This window comes from Meriones unguiculatus, chromosome 5 (assembly GCF_030254825.1).
Source record: "Meriones unguiculatus strain TT.TT164.6M chromosome 5, Bangor_MerUng_6.1, whole genome shotgun sequence".
NCBI lineage: Eukaryota > Metazoa > Chordata > Mammalia > Rodentia > Muridae > Meriones > Meriones unguiculatus.
In genome coordinates, this window is record NC_083353.1 from 49911193 (window position 1) to 49933755 (window position 22563).

General features: G+C 42.3%; 1 pseudogene; it reads left to right on the forward strand.

The window, feature by feature from the left end:
• The first annotated feature begins 4960 nt into the window (after positions 1 to 4960).
• Positions 4961 to 5888, forward strand: LOC132654063 (vomeronasal type-1 receptor 44-like; annotated as a pseudogene).
• Positions 5889 to 22563: the final 16675 nt, after the last annotated feature.

A 22563-nucleotide genomic window follows, 5' to 3' on the forward strand; every position in this document is an offset into this window, starting at 1 on the left:
CCCTTGCTCCCTCACAGAGTCCATCAGATCACAGGTTCTGTCAGGAAAAGTTTCTCCTGTAGGACAATTGGCTCCATGTAGTAAGAGCAGGCATCTGTGAGAAAACTGTCAGGTCAGTGCAGAGGCTTCTCTGGGACCTCATTACTTCATTTTGCTGTACTACAACAGTCTAGCTGCAAGGGTGAGCTCTGAGGACTATAAAAAGGGTTTCAGCCATTCCTTAGCCCAGGTGTTTTTCTTGGTTTTCCCCATCACATCCCCACAGCTCCTTTATTTCATGGCCTCTCTGGACACAGCTCTGATACCTTCTAGTGACAGTTTTCCTTTTCTGGGTCCCTGTTGACTTCTTCCCCACTGTTTTATGAGCTTTCCAAGTAGAATTTTTAGAGAATACTGCCCAGTGTAACTCCGTTTTAAACACAGCCCACATTGATGAAGCAGAGCTAGTCCCAACTTCCAAACCCCTCTGTGCACTGCATGAGGAGGCTGAGAATGGGAGGAGAGTGATGTGACACTGTACAGGTGAGCTCTGTGACGGTGACAAACAGGAACACACAGCTTCAAAAGCATGAGGGTGGACAGGTTCTGCTCAGCCCAGACATAAACATGCTCTTTACACAGCCTCTCAGCTTCCAGGAATGGGCAGGCTGTATCCAAGATGTAGAGGAGGACACAGACATCACTTCCTGCCTTTCTCCTCCCCAGCTACAGTGCACCCACAGGGCCACAAGCACCCAGCATGCAGTGGTTTCTGCAGAAGGGGTTCCTTTCCCCTTTCCACTCTCTATTTCCCTCCAGGTCACAATTTCAGGCCACTGCTGTTCTAAAAACTGGTCACTTGTTTGAGGCCCGTTTGATGATGTTATAGATCTCAAGCTGTCCATGATTCGGGTAACTGAGGGATGACACAGTGTCTAAAGTCCTGGTCTCCTGACTCCATGCAGAGCAGGGGGCTCTAACCTTGTTGGTCTGAGCAGCTGAAGCCTTCATAGTTGCTTTAACAGGTAATGTTCAGGATTCTTATGGATGTCTTTGCTTCAGATATATTTTGTTCTCCCGTTCTACCCTCTAAGCCTTTCCGTCCTCATCCCCAAGGTTCACAGGGAACCTATATCACAAATACAGGTCCATTCTCTGAGTGCAGAACCCCTATTACCTCTGCAGGAAAGCTGATAGACAATGCTAAAAAAGGTAATTTTAGGGCACAGCACAATTTTATCTCAAGGACACAGGCGGCTGTTGAAGGCTGAACTGTTGAGCAAAAGGCTTTCTCTTATCTAATGTTTCTGATGGCAGGAAGTGGCTATCATGTTCTCTGATCTCCTTTGCTGGGCTAGTAGGAATTCATGTGAGGACTACCATCTAGGAAGACAGCAGTTTTTCTACGAAGGGTTTTTAGTCACTGTAATGTTTTGTATACAAATGATGCATTAGCCCTGAATTTTCTACAAACCTTCACATAGGCACAGTTGAGGGGGCTGCAAAGCCTGGAGCTGGCAGGTGGCTCAAGGCTGTTGTTTGTCTCACTCCACACAAGCTGGTGTTCACAGTGACACATGACATTGTGTCACTCTCCTCAGCTTTTTCTGCAGAGAGGAAGCAACTGTGAACTTTCTCCTCCACACTAACAAGGTTCTGCAGTGATTTCAAAACAATGATCTCCTGAAGCCATAATGCCATGAATATGGCTAAAGATTCCTGGCTCCTGAGAAGGCCTGGCTTCCCTAAGTGATTTACGTTTTGCAGGGATGTAGTTACTGAAGTCACCCTAAAAATAGCACAGCCTGCACCCAACTCTACAGAGGTTGACAACCCTCTCCCTGGTTTGACAATGTGATATCTTTATAAGAATCAATTCCTCACCCTCTCCTTCTCCCTCTCCTTTTCCCTCCTCTTTTTCTTCTCCCCCCTCTCTCATGTTTGTGTGTGTATGTATTTATGTGTTCCTTTGTATTCATGTGAACATAGAAGACTTGCATTTCATGAAAATGGTGGTTATAAACATAGATTGGGATTATATTGTTGGTAGCAGCTAGTGAATGCATACATTTCAGATTTTTTAAACTCTTAAAACTTTACAAATGTCTACTTTATCCTCTATGAAATGTGTCTATCAAACCCATGGCTACCATTATGGGTGCACACAGGTCAAAACCTGACGTTCAGGTTGAGCGACTGTGAGCACCACAGCTCTTTGTCCTAAAGGCTTGATTACTGTTTATTTTTCTGGGGTCATCATGGCACAGACTCAACCATATTGGCTGTGTGCCATAAACTCTTAGTCTATGTCACCTGTTGATGAAACTGAATTTCCTCTGCTCTTCTTCCTTCTCTTTCCTGGTTCTTCCTTCTCCACTGACTGCTCTTCATTGAGACTGTGTTCGGGAAGGAGCAAGGGCATTATGAGGAACTCCATAGGTTCACAGGAAGAAAAATCTGAAGAGCTTGATCATGACTCTCTGGGCCTGGTGGCCACTAATCTTTTGAAGAACTAGCTTTTTGTGTCGCTATTATAGAATTTTTATGTGAGGAAACTCAAATTATTAATTGTTTTTATCAAGTATTTATTTTCAGCTCTGAATTATTCATTCTTATCAAGTATTTATGAATTTTAACATTTTCCCTCTTCCCTCATTTTATAAATACTTCTTTGAATTTTTAAGCTTATAATATAATGATGTAATATGTCCTTTCCCATTCCTCCCTCAAAACCCATCCAAATATCCTTCCCATGCTGTCCCTCATCCTCATGGCCTCTTTTTCTTTAATTGTTATTATATACATATATAGTCTCAGAGGCATCACTGCGACCTGCTCAGTCTGTATAATGTGACTTGTTTGCCTGTTTTCAGGGCTGATAATTGGGTTTTGGACTACCAGTTTGTGTGCTCTTCCCTGGAGAGGACTGTTGCTCCGGCTCTTGGCATTCCTTAGTCTCCTGTAGTTCTTTGAGAAGGGCTGAGCAGTGGTTTTCCTGTACCTTGGCATGTCTAAGTGTTGTTGTCCTTGTTTAGCTCAGGTTTAAGCAGTCATGTGCGTAAGGTTATTGCTGTAGCTCCTTAACACTACTGGGAGACACAATCTCACAGTGAATTCCCTAATCCCCTGCTTTCAATCTCTCCATGCCATCTTCAGAAGCAATGTTCTCTGAGCCTTGCTTGCAGTTCTTTGGTAGATGGGTCCACCGAGACTGGGATCCACAACTCTACATCTTGATCAGTTGTGGTTTTCTGTACTGATCTCATTCTGCTCAAAGAGAAGTTTTCATGTTGAGAGGTGAGGGTTACACTCATCTGTGGATATAAGAACAAATACTTAGAACATTTAAAACATTTTTGCTTCTTGTCAGTATACTGTATTACAGTGCAATATGGTGAGAATAATTATGAAGTTATTTCATCTCACACCCTTGATTTTCAGTTGATAATTCTTTACTGTGTATCTGGGAAACTTTTTACAACATTATATACTTCATGTGTATTCAAAATTCATTAGAGGAAATGATGATCTCTACATAAAACACAAACTGAATTTCCTACATTCCTGAAGTCTGGAGAAGTCCCCTACACCTTGAAGGTAAGGAGACTTAAGACTCCTGTGGAGCCCATCCCTCAAGATTGGGTGGACCCTTTCATTTAATTATGAACTTAGAATGAGATGGCCCTGAGCTTATTATAATTGTAGTTTTGTTTAGCACCCTAATTTTACCTGTCAAAAGAGGAAAAAATAAGGAGTATGCTCACCCTGAACTTATCCCGATATTGGATGCTCAGGCTCTCTTCACAGAGGCATCATGGCTGGAGATTAAAGTCATAGGTTGGAGGCAGAGTCACTTAAGAGAGTTCAGAGAAAAACCAGGATTTCTCTGGAAACAGAACTTGTCTCCATCATTCTATCCTTTTGGTCATTTTTTTCTTTTCTGCTTCATGCAGGGAAGGAGCTGATCTGTCATTCACAGAGCTGCATTCTGTCTCCCAGGACACTGCATGAGAAAACCAGCAGCTGACAAGTACAGAGATCACTTTGTGCCTGAAACAGTTCCATGCTTGGTGTGTAGGTAGAATCCTCACACCTAGGGGCTTCTTGACTGTGCATATGTTCCAGAGTTGCTGACTGGAGCTCATCTTCTGAGTGCTTATGGTCACACTCTGAAGAAATGGCAGATAGTCGGCAGGATTTGATTCAGAGTCCAAACTGGTAATTATTTGTTCTGGAGATTAATAAGACCATTTGGCCTGGCCGGGCAGTGGTGGTGCATGTTTTCAATCCCAGCACTCAGGAGGCAAAGGCAGGAGGATCTCTGAGTTCTAGGTCAGTGTTGTCTACAGAGTGAGTTCCAGGACAGCCAGGACTACATAGAGAAACCCTGACTTGAAAAACCGAGAGAGAGAGAGAGAGAGAGAGAGAGAGAGAGAGAGAGAACGAGGAGGAGGAGACAGAGGTAAGAGGGGCAGGGAGGGGGAGAGAGACAGACAGAAAGAGACATAGAGAATGAATGATTAATGACTGAATGAAAAAGAGAGTGAATGACTACTTGGCCAGCAATGAAGAGGGCAGTGAGATAAATGACCCTGTGCACGTGGGTCTGACAATCAAGTGAGATGCAGCTATTACCCCTGAATAAACCAAACATGTGGATCAGGAGAGGTTAATTTTTTATAACTTGTGGAAATGTTTAATGTACAAGAAAGTTTGTATTTTGAGACAGGCCTACAATGGTCTGCACAGTTCAGTTTTGCATGGGAAGCATCAGGACAGTGGGGACAATGGGGACTATGGGGATGGCCTCAAGGGAGTCTGAGATGGAGCTGAGTTCTTTTTGGATGAGGTGGAATTGGGATGAATTGACATGTTGTTGCCATCTCAGTGTTGGGGGGTAATGCTTCATTACCAGTATTTGTAATGAAGAGTTTTCTCTTTTCTCCTCAGATTTTTGGTACTTCAAATACACACACATACAATGAATAAAGCCAGCATACTCCACACTAACACAAACATTAAAATCACCTTGTTCTCTGAAATGAGTGTTGGGATCTCAGCCAACAGCATCCTTTTCGTCTTCCATCTCTGTATGCTCATTGGTGCGCACAGGCCTAAGCTCATTGATCTCGCCATTGGTTTCTTGGCCCTGACCCAACTACTGATGCTGCTAACTATGGGACTCATAGCTGCAGACATGTTTATGTCTCAGGGGAGTTGGGACCCCACCACATGCCAATCCCTTATCTATCTTATCTATCTTGAGGGGCCTCTCCCTTTGTGCTGCCTGTCTGCTGAATGTCCTCTGGACCATCATCCTCAGCCCTAGAAGCTGCTGCTTAGACAAGTTTAAACATAAATTTCCCCATGACATCTCCTGCGCCCTTTTTCTTTTTGTTCTCTACATGTCTTTTAGCAGTTACCTCCTGGTATCAATAAGTGCCATCCCCAATTCGACCTCAGATAATTTTATGTATGTTACTCAGTCTTGCTCACTTCTCACACTGAGTTACTCCAGACAAAACACATTTTCCACACTGGTGGTCTTCAGGGAAGCCTTTCTTATAAGTCTCATGGTGTTCTCCAGCGGGTACATGGTGACTCTTTTATACAGACACATGAAGCAGGCCCGGCATCTTCACAGCACCAAACTTTCTCCAAAAGCATCCCCAGAGCGAAGGGCCACCCGGACCATCCTGCTGCTCATGAGCTTCTTTGTGGTTCTCTACATTTTGGACAGTGTTATCTTCCACACAAGAATGAAGTTCAAAGATGGCTCTCTGTTTTACTGTATCCAGATTCTTGTGTCCCATGGCTATGCCACAGTCAGTCCTCTTGTGTTTATTTGCACTGAAAAGCATATAACTAAATTTTTAAGGTCACTGTGGGACAGGAAATTAAATATCTGATTAATCAATGATGGGTAAAATTGTACACTCCTTAATACAATCCAATATGTTGCCATCATATCATGACGTAGTAGGAACATTCTGTGGCTTAAACTGATATGTGAAAACATCCTTTTAACATTCCATCTGTTTACTCTGTGTGTGGATGGCAAGTATATAAAACAATATTAAACTGCATTCCCACTCAGATATCACATGAAGTTTATCTTTCTCAACGGGTTTTCAAAGGAGGTCTGTGAAATGGCTCTCATCTGTCTTTTTTAGCACATTACTTATTTATTTATTTATTTATTTATTTATTTATTTATTTTGGAATTTGTGGCAGGGTTTCTCCATGTAGCCCTGGCTATCCTGGGCTTGCTTTGTAGATCAGGCTGACCTCATACTCACAGAGATCTACCTGCTTCCCTGAGTGCCGGGATCAAAGGCATGTGCCATCATGCCCAGATTACTTTTAATTTTTTTAAAAAATGATTTAACTTTTAACTGTGTGTGTATGTTTTTGTGTCTGTGCTTGTGTCTGTGTGTGTGTTTGTGTGTGTGTATGTGTGTGTGTGTGTACGTGAGTGCAGGTCATCCTGGAGGCCAGAAATGTCAATTACTCTTAGAGCTAGACTTATAGGCAGTTGTGTGCCACCCAAGGGTGAGTGGTGATAATTGAACTCGAGTCTTTTAGAAAACAGTTTGCATATGTGCTGAGCCATCTCTCTGGCACAGCCCATTACTTTAAATATGACATTTTCAATAAATCAATGCCTCAGTTGTTTATATTTGGAAAAATATACAAGGAAACACTGTTTTGAGAATAAATTATCACAGGATGCAGAACACACACACACACACACACATACACAGAGCCAAAATGATATGCAGAGAAGCATCCTGTCATTTGCATAATGGTGCTCCTATGGCCTGATTTAAAACAGTCAAAGTAGAAACAGCCACTGTCTAGAAGTGTCAGGATGTGGGATCAGGTCATGGCCTCCCCTTGTTAAGGAATGCTAGTCAGAACATGAAGAACACCTCGAATGTCTGCCATGCCAGTCAGGTACACTGCACAATCTTGATGAGTTACTTATGAAAGACAGAGCTTAGATGTGTCAAAGGAATAGAGACCATAGACAAAGTGCTTTATCTGGGCTCAAAAAATCCAAATTTAAGTAGGAAACTAGTCACAGATAGTTACTCAGCTGCACTATTGATATACTCCAGGGACCTGAGGGCTTGCAGCATGCCTGCTTAATTGAGACTAATCAGATACCTGCCCAGAGCACACTTCCTGTGAGAGAACACGGACTCAGTCACACAAGTCACACAGTTGAGCACACTCACAGGAAGACTTCACACAGCTGAACCCACTCACAGGCATACTTTACAGTGCAGAACACACACTTAGAGACTTACTTCCCACAGTAAAACTGTTATCTGTCACTCAGTGTGAGGATATGTCACAAGCATGGACCCCACTCACACCCAGAATCGAGTAATTTCAGTGTTGACACTTACATATAATCTAAAGAAATAACTGAAAACTGGTTAGTGGAAAAAGAAAGATCAGAGAAGATCTGTTCCATGTTCTGTCTACACTCTGAGTGAGACCTAGAGCCTCAGACAGGCTGTAAATTAACAAAAAGAATGGAATTTAACTAGGTAACATGAGAGAACATTTCACACACCAAGGACATGGAGGAGAAGAAATAAACCACACAACTGTAAGTTGTATAAACCCACGAGCAGACATTTGCCTGGTGGCTCAAGTCTATAACCATGAAATCAAAACAGGAGGATAGTGAGTTCAAGGCCAGCCTGAGCTACAGGATGAGTCCAGACTAGCACACAACAGTCACAAAGCAAAAATAATTATAAGAATAAAATATTATTTTAAAATCCAATATAAGATGGGTGGTGGAGGCGCATGCATTTAATCATAGCACTCAGATGGCAGAAACAGGAGATTCTCTGAGTTCAAGGTCAGCCTAGACTTTAAATCAGGTTCCAGGGCAACTAGGGCTACATAGAGAAACGCTGACTCAGAAAAAAAATTCCAAATTAAACAAAAGGAAATGTGCACAGGAAAGGATTAACCTTTCTTCTTCACAGTGGGTGAAGAGCATAAACGAATGTGCTGATCCCATGGTAAAGGTGAGCTGTATGATGGTGGCAAAATCAAGCCCATGGATTCATAAACACAGGGTGGACAGGTACTGCTCAGCCCTGACATAAACCATGCTCTGCACACATTTTCTCAACATGAGGAGATGGGCAGGCTGAGTCCATGTTGTAGAGGAGGAAACTTTTTCTCCTCCCTGGATGTAGTGCACCCTCAGTGCCACAGTCACACAGCATGCACTAGGTCTGCAGAAGGTTTGCTTCTTTCCATTGCACGCTTTATTTCTGTTTGTCAGGCTAGACAATTTGAGATATCTTAGCTGACATTCTTGTAGTATCTCTTTTAGTAAAGCTGAATCAAGAGCAGATAAATCAATTAAATAGTCCTATATACCCTAAAGAAATAGAAATAGTCATCGAAAATCTCCCATCCAAAAAAAGACCAGGACCAGATAGTTTCAGCACAGAATTCTACCAGACCTTCAAAGAAGAGTTGATTCCAATTCTCTTCAAACTATTCCATGAAATAGAAACAGAAGGAACACTTCCCAACTCATTCTATGAAGCCACAGTTACCTTGGTACCTAAACTACACAAAGACCCAAAAAGGAAAGAGAATTTCAGGCCAATCTCTCTTATGAACTTCAATGCAAAATACTCAACAAAATGCTTGCACACTGAATACAAGAACACATCAAGGATATCATCCACTATGACCAAGTAGGCTTCATCCCAGGTATGCAGGGGTGGTTCAATATATGGGAAACTGCTACAACTGTTGCTGCTAAGGCTTGCTGCTGTGGCTGTCCAGTCCGGAGCCTCAAAAAAAAGTCTCCTATTTGCTGTGTGCTTTTATTAATTTTAATCCTCATTCCCGACTCAAGAACCCATTTGACTCTGCTGGCGGTCTCCGGCAGATTGGTGCCTGAACATGGGACTTGAGATACAGGGAATCAGTGAAGGACACCATGGTTGTTGGCAAGCTGGCATCAATAAGTAGAAAGGGCGCAGTGAGTAAATCCAAAAATGGGACAAGGCATTAGCCTAGTGTTTTCTGTATGGATCTCAATTAAAGATAGTCTGTATAAGCAACAGAAAACTGAGAAAGCTAAACTTTCAGGCTCAGAGAAAAGGTGGTTAGAAAGATGGCAGGCTTTAAGAGAAAATGATATTATGCCATCAGCTCCTCCAGAGGAGTTATATTTCCCTCCTGATGACAGTAATTTCTTGCCAGAAGGAGACTTTGAGGAAGACTTACATCCTAATGAGGTTGCAGATTTGGAGGAAGAACCAGATCAGTATTATTCTGAAAGATACCCTCCAGTTCAGGCTATGCATGTTACAAAGTATAAGCCTTGGCAAAAAGAAATTAAAAGACTGGAGTGTGGCTTGGAGGAAATAAACAGAAAAATTAGAGAATTAACTACTAGGGAATATGAAGCTCAATCTCCCACTCCAACCTTATCATTGGTTGCAGGTTTGGACCCTCCTCCTGGGAGTTCTACAGTTGCAGTGGCCCAAAAGACAGGGGGATCTTTTCCTTTGTCCACTGTACAGGCAACTCTATCCCCTTTGCAAGCTTCTTTACAAGAAGCTAGGCAAAATGAAGAAGATGTATCTGAGTTTTATGGTTTTCCAGTTCTGGAGCAACCTGATGGACAGGGTAATATGGTGAGAGTCCATGCTCCTTTACCTTTTAAACAGATAAGAGAATTAAAATGTGCATGCTGCCAATAAAGTCCTACAGCACCTTTTACCCAGGCTTTGTCTACTGAGGCTCTCTGCCTAGGGGACTGGAAAGAGTTAGCAAGAGCATGCTTATCAGGAGGAGATAATTTATTATGGAAGTCAGAATTTGCAGAGCATTGTCAAGCTACAGCTGAACTTAATTGAGCTCAGGGACTTCCTATAACTTATGACATGCTTGCTGGAGAATAAATCTACAAAAAAACAGGACAGCAATTCGATACTATTCCTCTTGCTCCTCAAGATTGTAAAAGATTTGCTTTTAGCGTGCCATCTGTAAATTTTAAAGAACCTATGAAAAGGTATCATTAGCTTGTATTACCTCAAAGTATGGCAAACAGTCCAACTTTATGTCAAAAATTTGTGGCTCAAGCTGTTTTTAAAACTAGAGAGGAATATTGTTCTGTGTATATTATTCATTATATGGATGACATTTTACTGGCTCATAAAAATGAAGGGATATTATTAGGTGCTTTTACACACTTACAACAAGCTGTAAAGGATCTAGGTTTAGTGGTTACACCAGAAAAGGTACAAGACAAACCACCCTATTAATATTTGGGACATTATATCCTCAGACTATTATGCCTCAAAAAGTTCAATTAAGGAAAGACAACCTAAAAACTTTAAATGAGTTTCAAAAGTTGTTAGGTGATATTAATTGGCTAATACTCCATTTAAAATTAACTACAGGAGAGCTAAAACCACTTTTTTACATTTTAAAAGGAGAGGCTAATCCTTTGTCAAAAGGAGAACTTACCAAAGAAGCTCTGATGCTTTACAAAAGATAAAATTAGCTATTGAAAAGCAACATGTTCAATATATTGATGATTCAAAAGAATGGGGTGCATATATTTTGGCTACTGTTCATACTCCAACTGCTGTATTGTGGCAAGAAGGACCATTATTATGGTTGCACTTGCCTGTGTCTCCTGTTTGAGCGCTGACACCATATTATAAAGCAGTTGCTAATTTAGTTCCAATGGCTCACACAAAATCTCACATGTATTTTAGTAGAGCACCTGCATTAATTGGAGTCCCTTTTACCAAACAGCAAGTAGATTGGTTATTTCAAAATGCAGATTGTTGGGCCCTAGCTTTGCTCATTATTTAGGACATATTGATAATCATTATCCAAAAGATAAATTACTTCAATTTGCCAATGAGCATGCTTTTGTATTTTCTAAAGTAATTAAACAAAAGCCATTCACTCAGGTTCCAACACTATTCACAGACGAATCTTCAAATGGAAAAGCTGTATGTGTAATACAGGGACAAACTTTTGTTTTACAGACATTGCCAGCCTCGGCTCAAGTTATAGAATGCTGTTGGTGCAATCTTTAAAAATATGGCTTCTACCTCTTTCAACTTGTACACTGATATCCATTATATAGCTAAAGCCTTGCAAGTCCTAGAGACTGTAACATATGTTAATACAGCTAATAAACAAATACAAGATCTATTTAGAGATATTCAACAAAGTATTTGGAGCCATGTGCAGCCTTATTATGTAGGACATATTAGGGCTCATTCAGGGCTTCCTGGACCTTTAACTTTAGGAAATAATTTAGCAGATCAAGCCACAAGTTTGGTTGGATTAACTCAACAAGAAGTGGCTCAAAATTCTCATTCATTACATCATCAAAATAGCAAGAGCTCAAGAAAACAATTAGTATTACCAGAGAAGCTGCTAGACAAATTGTAAGATCATGTTCCTCTTGTCCTGAACATTTTAATGTACCTCATTATCGTGTCAATCCTAGAGGCTTGACTCCCAACCATTTGTGGCAAATGGACTTAACTCATGTCCCAGAATTTGGGAAACTAAAATATGTTCATGTAACAATTGACACTTTTTCAGGATTTATCATGGCAGCTCCCTTAACAGGAGAAGCCACCAAACATGTTATAAGTCATTGCTTAAAGTGTTTTGCTGCAATTGGTATTCCTTCCATTATAAAAACTGATAATAGCTCCGGATATATGAGTGTAGCTTTTCAATGTTTTTGTGCACAAATGAGTATTAATCATAAAACGGGCATGCCATATAATCCTCAAGGCCAAGGAATTGTGGACCAAGCCCATGGATCTCTTAAGAACCAATTGCAAACAATAAAAAGGGGGGAGCTATATCCCCAAACACCACAGAATTATAGTAATTATGCTCTCTTTATTTTAAATCTTTTGAATGTGGATATACAAGGCCATTTTAACGGCTGATCGATTGTGGCATCCTAATACCAAAGATAATTATGCCCAATTAAAATAGAAAGATCCGATTACTGAAACATGGCAGGGCCCTGACCCCGTATTAATATGGGGAAGAGGGCATGTTTGTGTTTTTCCACAGGACGCAGAGGGAGCTAGGTGGATCCCAGAGAGGCTGGTACGGTTTGCAGTTGTTCCCCAGAAGGAGGATGTTCCTGCTGCAGACAGTCATAAATTCTGCCCTGACTGAGACCGAAAAGCTGCATTGGACTTAAGCTCCTGACCCAGTTTTTGTTTCATTCTGCTCCTGCGAGAAGACATCATGAAGAAAAACCTCTTATACAATGGACTGGACTTGATTGTTCTGTTAATAAGGACAATTCTCAACAAAATAAAAATAAAAAATAAAAATAAAGAGGACTAACTGTGAAACTTTGGTTCTGACTCTGGTTTTCAGCAGACCAAAACAAGCTTGCTTCAAAAACTGTTGGGAGGCCTTGTAACTGCCTACATAAATTCTCCTTTTGTTTTGTTGTTTGGAAATGTTAACAAGATTCAAACTTTAATGTTTCTTGACTTCAATGTAAACTAACAAACTGTATTTGTAAGTTTTCAAATGGTTCTGATTGTTCAACAGCCTTTTTACTATGGTTCCGTGAATGATTCTCAGACTTGGTAATTTACAAAAGGTGTCACCTGCTAAGTCACCTTTATGGAGTGTTATTTTGGACTTGGCTTGTGATAGGAGATGCGCAACTAAAACAAGGAGATGGCAACTAAAACCTGCCTGAAGGCCTTTCAGTATGTCAGAGCTGAGCTGATCTGCATAAGATCATACCACAGTGTCTACCCTAGCAGAGGTTGGTAGTCAATGACAAGTAAAGTTTCTCTGGGATATATTCAACACAAAGCTGGGCATGAATGATGAAATTCATGTACAAATAAAAATATGTCTTCAGATAGATACAACCTAAGACAGGCACAATCTTCTGCTCCATAAATCTTAAGTTATGGCCAATTTAAAAAATATAAAAAAGGGAGACCTGTTGGGAGCCATGGCCCTGGCAGTTGCTTTGATATTTAAATCTCAGCAGAAAGACTGCTTTTACCAGGCAATCACTGAAGTCAGGGAAGAATTTGCAAGTCCATCTCCTTTTGTTTGTGACAGCAGGTGGGATAGCTTGTGAAGCTCACACCTCTTGCTCCATCTCCTTGTGGAAATTTAACCCATTGTTCTGAGATGCTTTACTCTGGCTTAAAAGCTCTGCAATAGAAAAAGTCAGGCTTGCTGCTTGAGGCTGCTTACTGTTACTATGGCTGCTGCTGGGAAAGCTTGCTGCTGTGGCTGTCCAGTCCGGAGCCTCAAAAAAAAAAAATCTCCTTTGTGCTGTGTGTATGTGTGTGTGTGTGTGTGTGTGTGTGTGTGTGTGTGTTGTTGTTGTTGAATTTTAATCCTCACTCCCAACTCAAGAACACACTAGACTCTCCTGGCAGGCTCTGGCAAGAAATAAACCCACACACTTATGGACACCTAATCTATGACAAAGATGCCAAAACCACATAATGGAAAAAAGATAGCACCTTCAACAAATGGTGCTGGTCAAACTGGATATCTACATGTAGAAAACTGCAAATAAATCCATACTTATCACCCTGCACAAAACTAAAGTCCAAGTGCATCAAAGACCTCATCAAAAAACCGGAAACATTAATTTGGTTAGAAGAAAAAAAAATTGGGGAAAAGCCTAGAATTCATTGGTTCAGGAGACAATTTCCTGAAAAGAACACTGCCAGCACGGGCTCTAAGAGCAAGAATCAATAAATGGGACTTCATGAAACTGAAAAGCTTATGTAAAGGAAAGTACACCATGATCAAAAAAATGAATGCCTACAGATCGGGAATGAATCTTCACCAACCCTTTATGTGATATCCAATATTTAATATCTAATAAATATCTAATATCCAATATTTAAAAAAACTAAAGAAGCTGAAAAGCAACAAACCAAGTAATCCAATTAAAAATAGGGGACAGAGCTAAACAGAGAATTTTCAATAGAGGAATATCGAATGGCAGAGAAACACTTAAAGAAATGCACAATCTCCTTAGCCATCAGGGAGATGCAAATCAAAACAACACTGAGATTTCACCTTACACCCATCAGAATGGCCAAGATCAAAAACTCAAGTGACAAAACATGCTGGAAAAGTTGTGGAGAAAGGGAAACCCTCCTCCACTGCTGGTAGGAATGTAAACTTGTACAACCACTCTAGAAATCCATCTGGCACTTTCTCAGACAAGTAGGAATAGTGCTTCCTCAAGATCCAGCCATACCACTCCTAGGCATATATCCAAAAGAGGCTCAAGTACACAATGAGGACATTTGCTCAACCATGTTTGTAGCAGCTTTATTTGTAATAGCCAGAAGCTGGAAACAACCCAGTAGTCCCTCAACTGAAGAATGGATACAGAAATTATGGTACAACTACACAATGGAATATTACTCAGTAATGAAAAACAAGGAAATCCTGAAATTTGCAGGTAAATGGTGGGAACTGGAAAGGATCATCCTGAGTGATCTGTCCCAGAAGCAGAAAGACACACAGGGTATATACTCATTCATATAGACATATAATATAGGATAAACCTACTAAAATCCATACACCTAAAGAAACTAATCAAGAGGGGGACTCTGACTAACATGCTCAATCCTCATCCCAAAAGGCAAAGATTATGGACATCAGAAGAAGAAGAAAACAGGAAACAAGTTAGGAACCAGTCACAGAGGGCTTCTAAAGGCTCTGCCCTGCAGACTATCAAAGCAGATGCTCAGACCTATGGCTAACTGTTGGGCAGAGAGCATGGAATCTTATGAAAGAAGTGGGAAATAGTGAGATCTGGAGAGGACAGGAACTTCACAAAGACAGCAACAGAACCAGAAAATTTGAACACAGGGGATTTTCTAGAGACGCATACTCCAACCAAGTACCTTTTATGGAGATAACCTAGAACTACTGCACAGTTGTAGCCCAAGGCAGTTCAGTGCTCAAGTGGGATCCATAGTAATCAGAAGAGGGACTACCTCAGACATACAATGATTGGCCTACTCTTTGATCACCTTCCTCTGAGGTGGGAGCAGCCTTACCAGGCCACAGAAGATGACAATGCAGCCACTCCTTATGAGATCTGATAGACTAGGATCAGAAGGAAGGAGAGGGGGACCTCCCCTATCAGTGGACTTAGGGAGGTGAGTGCATGAAGAAGGGAGAGGAAAGGTGGGATCAGGAGGGGAGGAGACAGGGGTTTATGAGGAGATACAAAGTGAATAAAGTGTAATTAATAAAAGTTAAAAAAAATTGACATTAAATAAAAATAAACAGTCATGTACACAACAATGCTCATGACAAATTTTCAGCATTCCAACAACCTAAGATCTGCTACACCATCAAGTCTGCATCCACATGGGGACTTCTCTCAGATGCCCTCTTTTTGCCCTGTGTCTTTGGAGATCAGGCAGCTTTGGATCTACAGGACTGGCCCTTTCATCCTCTCCAGCAGGTCACAGAAGTGCAGGTGTTGGGGTGGACAAACTCAAAGCTCTGGATCTGCCGGGGTGGTAGCTGAGTTGGTGAGCCTCCAGCTCTCCTGCACCCACACCCCAGGGTGAGCCCACCAGCTCTCCTGCACCCACACCCCAGGGTGCGCCCAGCATGGCCCTGGATATCCCACCCAGTGTTGTAGCAGACAAGGAGCAAGGTCAGCTCTCCTCCTCTCATGCCCTTGAAGCCAAATCACCCGTGCCTTAACCACCAGGGCCAGCTGTGCTGTGCTGCCCAGGTGAGGTACAGGGCCCACTCTTCTGAGTGCAGCAACTGGTGAGAGGCAGAGACAACTCCCCTGCACTCATGACCTTGGGGCCAGGTCTCCATCTGCTACAGCTGGTGAGGGACAAAATGTGAGGAGTGGGGAGGGCATCTCTTCCTTGCCCAAGCCATCCCACAGCAGAGCAGGGGCAGGCCCAGCTCTCCAGTGTGGTGGCCTTTGAGGGGTAGAGCCAGCTCAGAACAGTGCTTCAGTTAGCATTCCAGTCCAGGGACATCTGCATGGCCTCTGGTGGAAACATGGACCTGGGGTATCGAAAAGACCCTAGCTGCCATGGGACCAGGGACCCAGACTTGACTCCTGGCAGCAGCTTAGGTCCACATGTCCCCATGGCCTCGGGTGGCAGTGGAGGCCATTCTGATCATTATGTCTTCCTCACCAGCACATCCTTCAGACAATCACATGGTCTTCAGTGGCAGCCCTAAACCTGATATCCACTTGGCCTTTGTTGGTAACTTAAGCTACAGACATAGACAAAGACCCCAGCTGCAGCAGGACTTCACCTTGGCCTCCTCATGATGTCTGTTCCTCACTGCCATTAAGTCTCCATTTCTACCTTTTTCTACAGTGTGTAAACCCTTCCACTTCCTTTCTCTTTCATCTTTCTACCATGTACTCCATCTTCCCAATTTTTCCTTCACAAATTTTTCCATTGAAAGGGAACCTGTGGGAGCGCTGGGAGGCCACGTGTGGATACTTGGCCTGGGTTGTCATTTCTTGAAGTAACTTTACAATTGGGTGCTGGCCTCTTTATTTTGGATATCATGAACACACACATACACACACACACACCATAGAGAGACAGACTGACAGCAAGCAGACAGACAGAGACACAGAGACGGAGATAGAGAAAACCTCCTAAGTTTAAATGCAGAATAGAGATGGAACATAACACAGCCTTGACCTCAACTAATGCCAGAAAAGTGTGAGTTTGCTCTATCCTGATTACTTATAAAGGGAAATCAAATGCAAGCCTCTAACACAGGTGGGCTTTTCTATACTAATGACAGTTTCATTTGTCACTCAGTAACTGAAAAGAGCAATTTGGGGAGATGTTACATATCAAAGCACACTCATACCCATGAGCAGTGATGTCACTGTCCATGTGTAGATCTCATAAGTTAGCCTTTAGGATCATTTAAAAAATGAGTTCATTACTAGGTAATATAGGCAGGGCAGATGGAGAAAAAGATATCATGTCCTTTATACATACTGGGTTGGTCAGAAATGCTGATGACAGGCTATATGCTAGCAAAATTGAATGTTGTGAATGACTCTAAGGGAGAGAATATTTACAGATACATAAAGATGAAGAAAATGGGGAGAAATTAATAAACTGTTAAAACAAACATGTGAACACATCAACAGGTCCAAATGTGTGGGCACATGCCTTTAGTGCCAGAACTTAGTTTGTGGGCAGAGGCAGAATTTGGCAGAGCTCTATGAGTTCAAGGCAAGCCTGTTGTATATAGTGAGTTCCAGGCCAGCCAGGGCTACATGGAGAGACCGTGACTAAAAATAAAAGAACATTCAATATCTCTGAATTTCCAATTCTCTCTAGAATCATGTTTACATCTATGCTATATATTTAATTATTGACATAAGACAGGAGGTTTTTATTTTTGAAGGCTTCTCTTCTAATTCTAATGTCCTTAATGTAAATCACCCACCTGAAAACATTATACTTGTTTCCCTTTGGTAAATGAGAACGTCTTTGTAGCCAGGCTAGCCATGAATCCTCCTGTCTCCACCTCTGGAGTCATCCCTTTATTCAGACTTTAGAGCTCGGCTTGTCCTCAGCCTCAGCTGGGTCCCATCTTCCTGTGGTCACCCCAGCTCTCCAACTCTGCCTTGAGCTCTCTGCATTGCATCTGATTTCTTCTACAATTCACCTTCAGATTTCACTCACAGCTAAAATCCTGCAACTAGGAGTTTGGATACACTGGAAAATACATCAACAAAACAGGTGCTCCATGGGAAGACTGACCTGGGGAGAGGCTGTCACACACTGTAGAAGGAGGACCCTCAAATGGGCATGTAAATCATTGGCGGATCAAGAGTTCTGCATCTCAGAAGAGAGGCAGTACAGCGGAGAAATTGCTCAAAATTAAGCCTAAGGTGTAAAGTGAGAAAAGAAACTGTTGTCTATTTGGTGCAAACTTTCTGATCACTCCCGCAGGTGCGGCAAGGGAGCTCAGATAAAGTTTGTTCTCAGCCCTCCCCAGATGGCTGTAATCAGGACACAGCAAGTAAGATCAACAGGCAGAGAAGATGCTCCACTGGGAGGCCAGGTCTCCATGACCCCAGCAGGAATGTGTCATCTTCTACAGACACAGAAATAACATGTCACAGAGAGGCCTTAAATTCTTCCTTCACATAAGCTGTGCAGGATCTCCTCAGGTGCACAGTCCTCCCCTGCCACGTCCACCTGGGTAAGTGCTCTGCAACCCAAGCAAATTCAGAAGGTGGTAGGAACCTAGGCAGGCTGTGGGAGGAGGAGGCTAAAGAGGGGTTTTCAGCAGCTACAGAGGAGACTCTGAGCTCTGACAGACCATCGGCACAAGGGACTGTGTTCGGCATGGGCAACAAGAACGTTTTCTTCTTAACATACTCATTTCCTTAATTTATAGACTTTCAAATTACTATAGAATTCATGTTCCTTCCTGTGAACTAAGTAACTCACACTGTATATCTGGATAAGCTGTTTAGTTACATTTCTTTTACTGATTTACCTATTCCTAGGACAAATTATCAGGGAAGTGAAAGGTCCAGAGAGCTCACTTTCCTTGGTTGTGTATCTGTAACTTTGGTGTGCACAGGACTATTTTGATGCAACAGCTTCTGTGCTGTGAAGTAGAAAACCTTCCAAATTCTGTGTAAGTAATAGAGGCTGTAGATTCAAAATCTCATTCCACAGAGGGAGGCCCCACAGGACTGCAATGTGCCTTCTAGTGTTTGCTCATGGCCTCGATTCTTCTCAGCTCAATTTCAGAGATCACAAATTAGTGGTGTCGGTCCTTAGCCTCTGCTGGCCTGGTAGGAGGTGTCAGTAAATGGCTATGATGATGAGGTTTCCAGGACACTAACTATTAATGCACAGTTCCAGTGGCAGATTCCCTTCCCTGACTCACTGAGATCAGGAATCCTGGAAAGAGCTGGTTGCATGTTTTGTCTTTTCTCTATGTTCTCCCCATGTACACTGTGCAATTTTTTATGATAGAAAAACCTGAATCTTATTTTCTTTGAGGAAACTTTAGAGAAATGAACCCCCTCACCCTGTTCTGCTGTCTTAATTTCATTTCCAGACTTATCCCAAAGCTCATCTTTACATGAATCTATGTGAAGAGATGGACAGGAACTGACTCCCCCTCTCCTGTCACTGAGGCAGTGGGCAAACAGGGAGGGAGGTCACAGCTCTTAGCAGCAAAGCCAAATCTCTCCTGAGGCTCCCCTGGGGGCTGGGGGAGCAGGTTGTGCTGCAGCACTATGCGGGGTCCAGTGTTTGTGGCTGGCATCTGTGCCATGTTGCCCCTCAGGGACATCCACTCTTGCTGTTTCTGGAGGCTGATTTGGAAACCCTGTAAGACATCCTCACTGACATTCTGAGCTCAGAGATGCTGTACAAAGGCTTCAAAGTTCAAAATCACAATTCTCACCCAGGCTTTCAGAAACAACTGTAATTCCTTAGTCTAAAGGCTCTTCATGATTTGCCTATAACATTACCACAGTTCATTTATTCCTGGCATCTCAGGAAACAGTGCTGGCATATGCTCGGTGAAGGTTTTGCCTTACCCTGAGTACCAGCCATTTCTCCCGAGAGTCTTCCTAGTTTTAAAGTTAGGATTGTGCCAAAGGTAGACATCCTGACTGAGTAACCTCCAGCCATTTTCATTGAGCAGGGACAGTGTCTCCACCAACCCCCTCTATGTGCTGATGCTATGGATTGGGGGTTGTCCAGGATTTGGGTAACTGTGGGCTGACACAGTCTAAAGTCATGGCTTCTTGAATTCCTGCAGTACACAGAGTTCAATTCCTCCCCCTGACCCCAGAGCAGCTGTTGCCTTCACAACTGGCTTTAACTGAGGAACTTTCAGGTTTCCCTTTGTCATTTCTTGCTCTGTGCATGTTTCATTTTCCTAATCTGTCCAAATACCTTCCCTTCCTATTCTCCAATATAGCCTCTTGTAGTGGGACCTATTTCACAAATGAGTGACTTTTTCTGGTTCCATGTACTGAGTTTCATGCCTCTGGGAAGCAGCCTATTTTGTTATATTGTGTAAAGTGCAATCATAGTACATGTTACAACAGGCTATCCCAGGCTGGGCACAGCTTACTGTCTCCTGTCCTCTTGGTTGGATGAGGTGGCCCTTAACCCATTTTGCATATCAGAGAGTGTGTGTCCTATGAGGTGGCCCTTAACCCATTTTGCATATCAGAGAGTGTGGGTCCTAACTCCTGGTTTTTCAAATCATACTCAGCTAGGCAGATGCGCTGATGAGGCTCAGCTGGGAGGAGACAGGCTAGAGGATTCTCTGTGGCTTGTTCCTGAGGAGAGGAACACTCACCAGATGGTTTATAGAAATTATAATCTGCTTGGAATCTGCATGCCTTACTGGTCCTTATTGTATAAGATTTAGATGTAGCAGTCAGTGCATGTCATCTGTAGATATTTGGATGACTAGAGACATGTCTGTCCCTCCTGGCAAGCCTGTATGTTTTCTCTTTTGCTACTATGGAATTCCACTTCCAGGACATAAGTGGTTTCAAAGAAGGAATCCCTGAAGCCATGATGTTAAGAATGTCATGGAGGATTCACTGTCTCTGTAGCTGCCTGACTCTCCTAAGAGCTTTAGGTTTGTAGGGCTGTGGTTTCTGAAGAGATGCTAAAAACAGCACAGCCTGTGCCCCGCTCACTGCCTGGGCAGTCTGATAGCATGATGTGCTCACAAAGACCAAGTTCTCTTTTCTTTTTTCTTTTCTTGTTAGCTCAGTGGAATTAAAGAAAAAATGTGCATTTCCAGAAATGACATGAGAAAAAGCATTTTAGAACTCTTTTGCTTTTTAGTTAGCCAGTGCTAATACACATGCAATGCAAACTATTAGTTAAAATCTACAGGTGAGTTTTCCTTCCGTGAAATAAGTATAAAACATGCACCTGCCACTCAGCGCAGAGACCATAAAATGACATTCAGAGTGTGTGCTTCTGATGACATTTGTAAATGTAGTTTGTAATTCTAAAAAGCTGTAAATAAAGCTTGGAAACAATGGAGCCCCATCAGTCTCTCCATTGTTTTCCTGGGCTATCACAGCACAACTTTAATGTCTGAGTTGTTCAAAGTAGAGACAACTGCCATTTTACCTGATCGTTGGAAAACAGAGCTGCCCCCAACCTACTGTGTTCTGCTTTTCGTGACTGGGATTTGGAAAACAAACCCATGAGCTTTATAAAGAATATTTAAGCACCATTCAATTAATCAACACTCTACTGCTATCTGGAGTGCATGGTCCATAATCTTATAAAAGATTAACCTTTTCTAATGTTGCTACAGAACATTTATTTCAGAAAATCTGCTTTCTTCAATGTTTCACCAAATATTTGCTTTGGGTCTAAGTCCTGACAAGTTACCCCAAATTTGTGAAATTTTATCCCTTTTGCCTGTCCTTAGTATCTTCCATGACAATGTCCCATGGTTGTCACACGCAGTGGGATTTGCCAGTTGTGGTGACAATGTCACATGGTTTAAATAAGTGTAAAACAATTTCACTGTACACACTCTACTTTCAGTGATAAGTTTTTACTACAACACAGGAATTTGTTTACAAAATTAAATCTCCTGCATGCATGGTGTCTGTGCTGGAAAGTTTTATGGCAGCTTGAAACAAGCTAGAATTATTTGAGAAGAGAGAACCACAGTTGAGGAAATATCCTCAGCAGACCGACTGGAACAATTTTTGATGGATGTTGATTTCATATGGATGGCCATGCTCACTGTGAACAGTGCCATCCCTGCCTGATGGTCCCAGGTGCTACAAAAGCAGGTTGAGCAAGCTCTAAGGATCAAGCTGGTGGAAACACTACTCCATGGCCTCTCCATCAGTTCCTGCCTCCAGGTCCCTGTCTTGTGTTCTCTCCTAGCTTCCCTGGCTGGGGACCTACAGGCTGTGTGGTGAAATAATCCCTCCTCTCCCCACAGCAACAGAAACCCTGAGCAAGACAGGAAGTGGTACTAGGCTGTGAGGTATGACTATTACAGACCTGACCTTGGGTTTTTGGAGAATTGTGGAAAGGGTTTGAAACTTTGGACTGTAAAATACATACAGTGCTGATACTCTAGTGGATTATATAGTGTGATATTAGAATGTAATGCTGAGAGCAGAGCAGATGATGGAGGCTTGTCTTATGCAGTTCCATAGGGAAGCTTGAGAGTCCCTTAAAAATTCTATGAGGGGCACTCATATTTTGAGTTAAGAACCACTAAAATGTTTGGTCTTTGTGGACTCTTGTCCTCTCCAGTCATACTAACTCCCCATTCTTTCATATCATTCCTTGCACTCTGCCCAAGGTTTGGTTATGAGTCTCAGCATCTGCTTTGATACACTGTTAGACAAAGTCTTTCAGAGGCCCTTGTAGTAGGCTCCTGTTCTGGGCACAGTGGTCTATTCTGAGACTGTATCTCCAACCAAGGACCATGCATGGATATAACTTAGAACCCCTGCTTGAATGTAGCCCA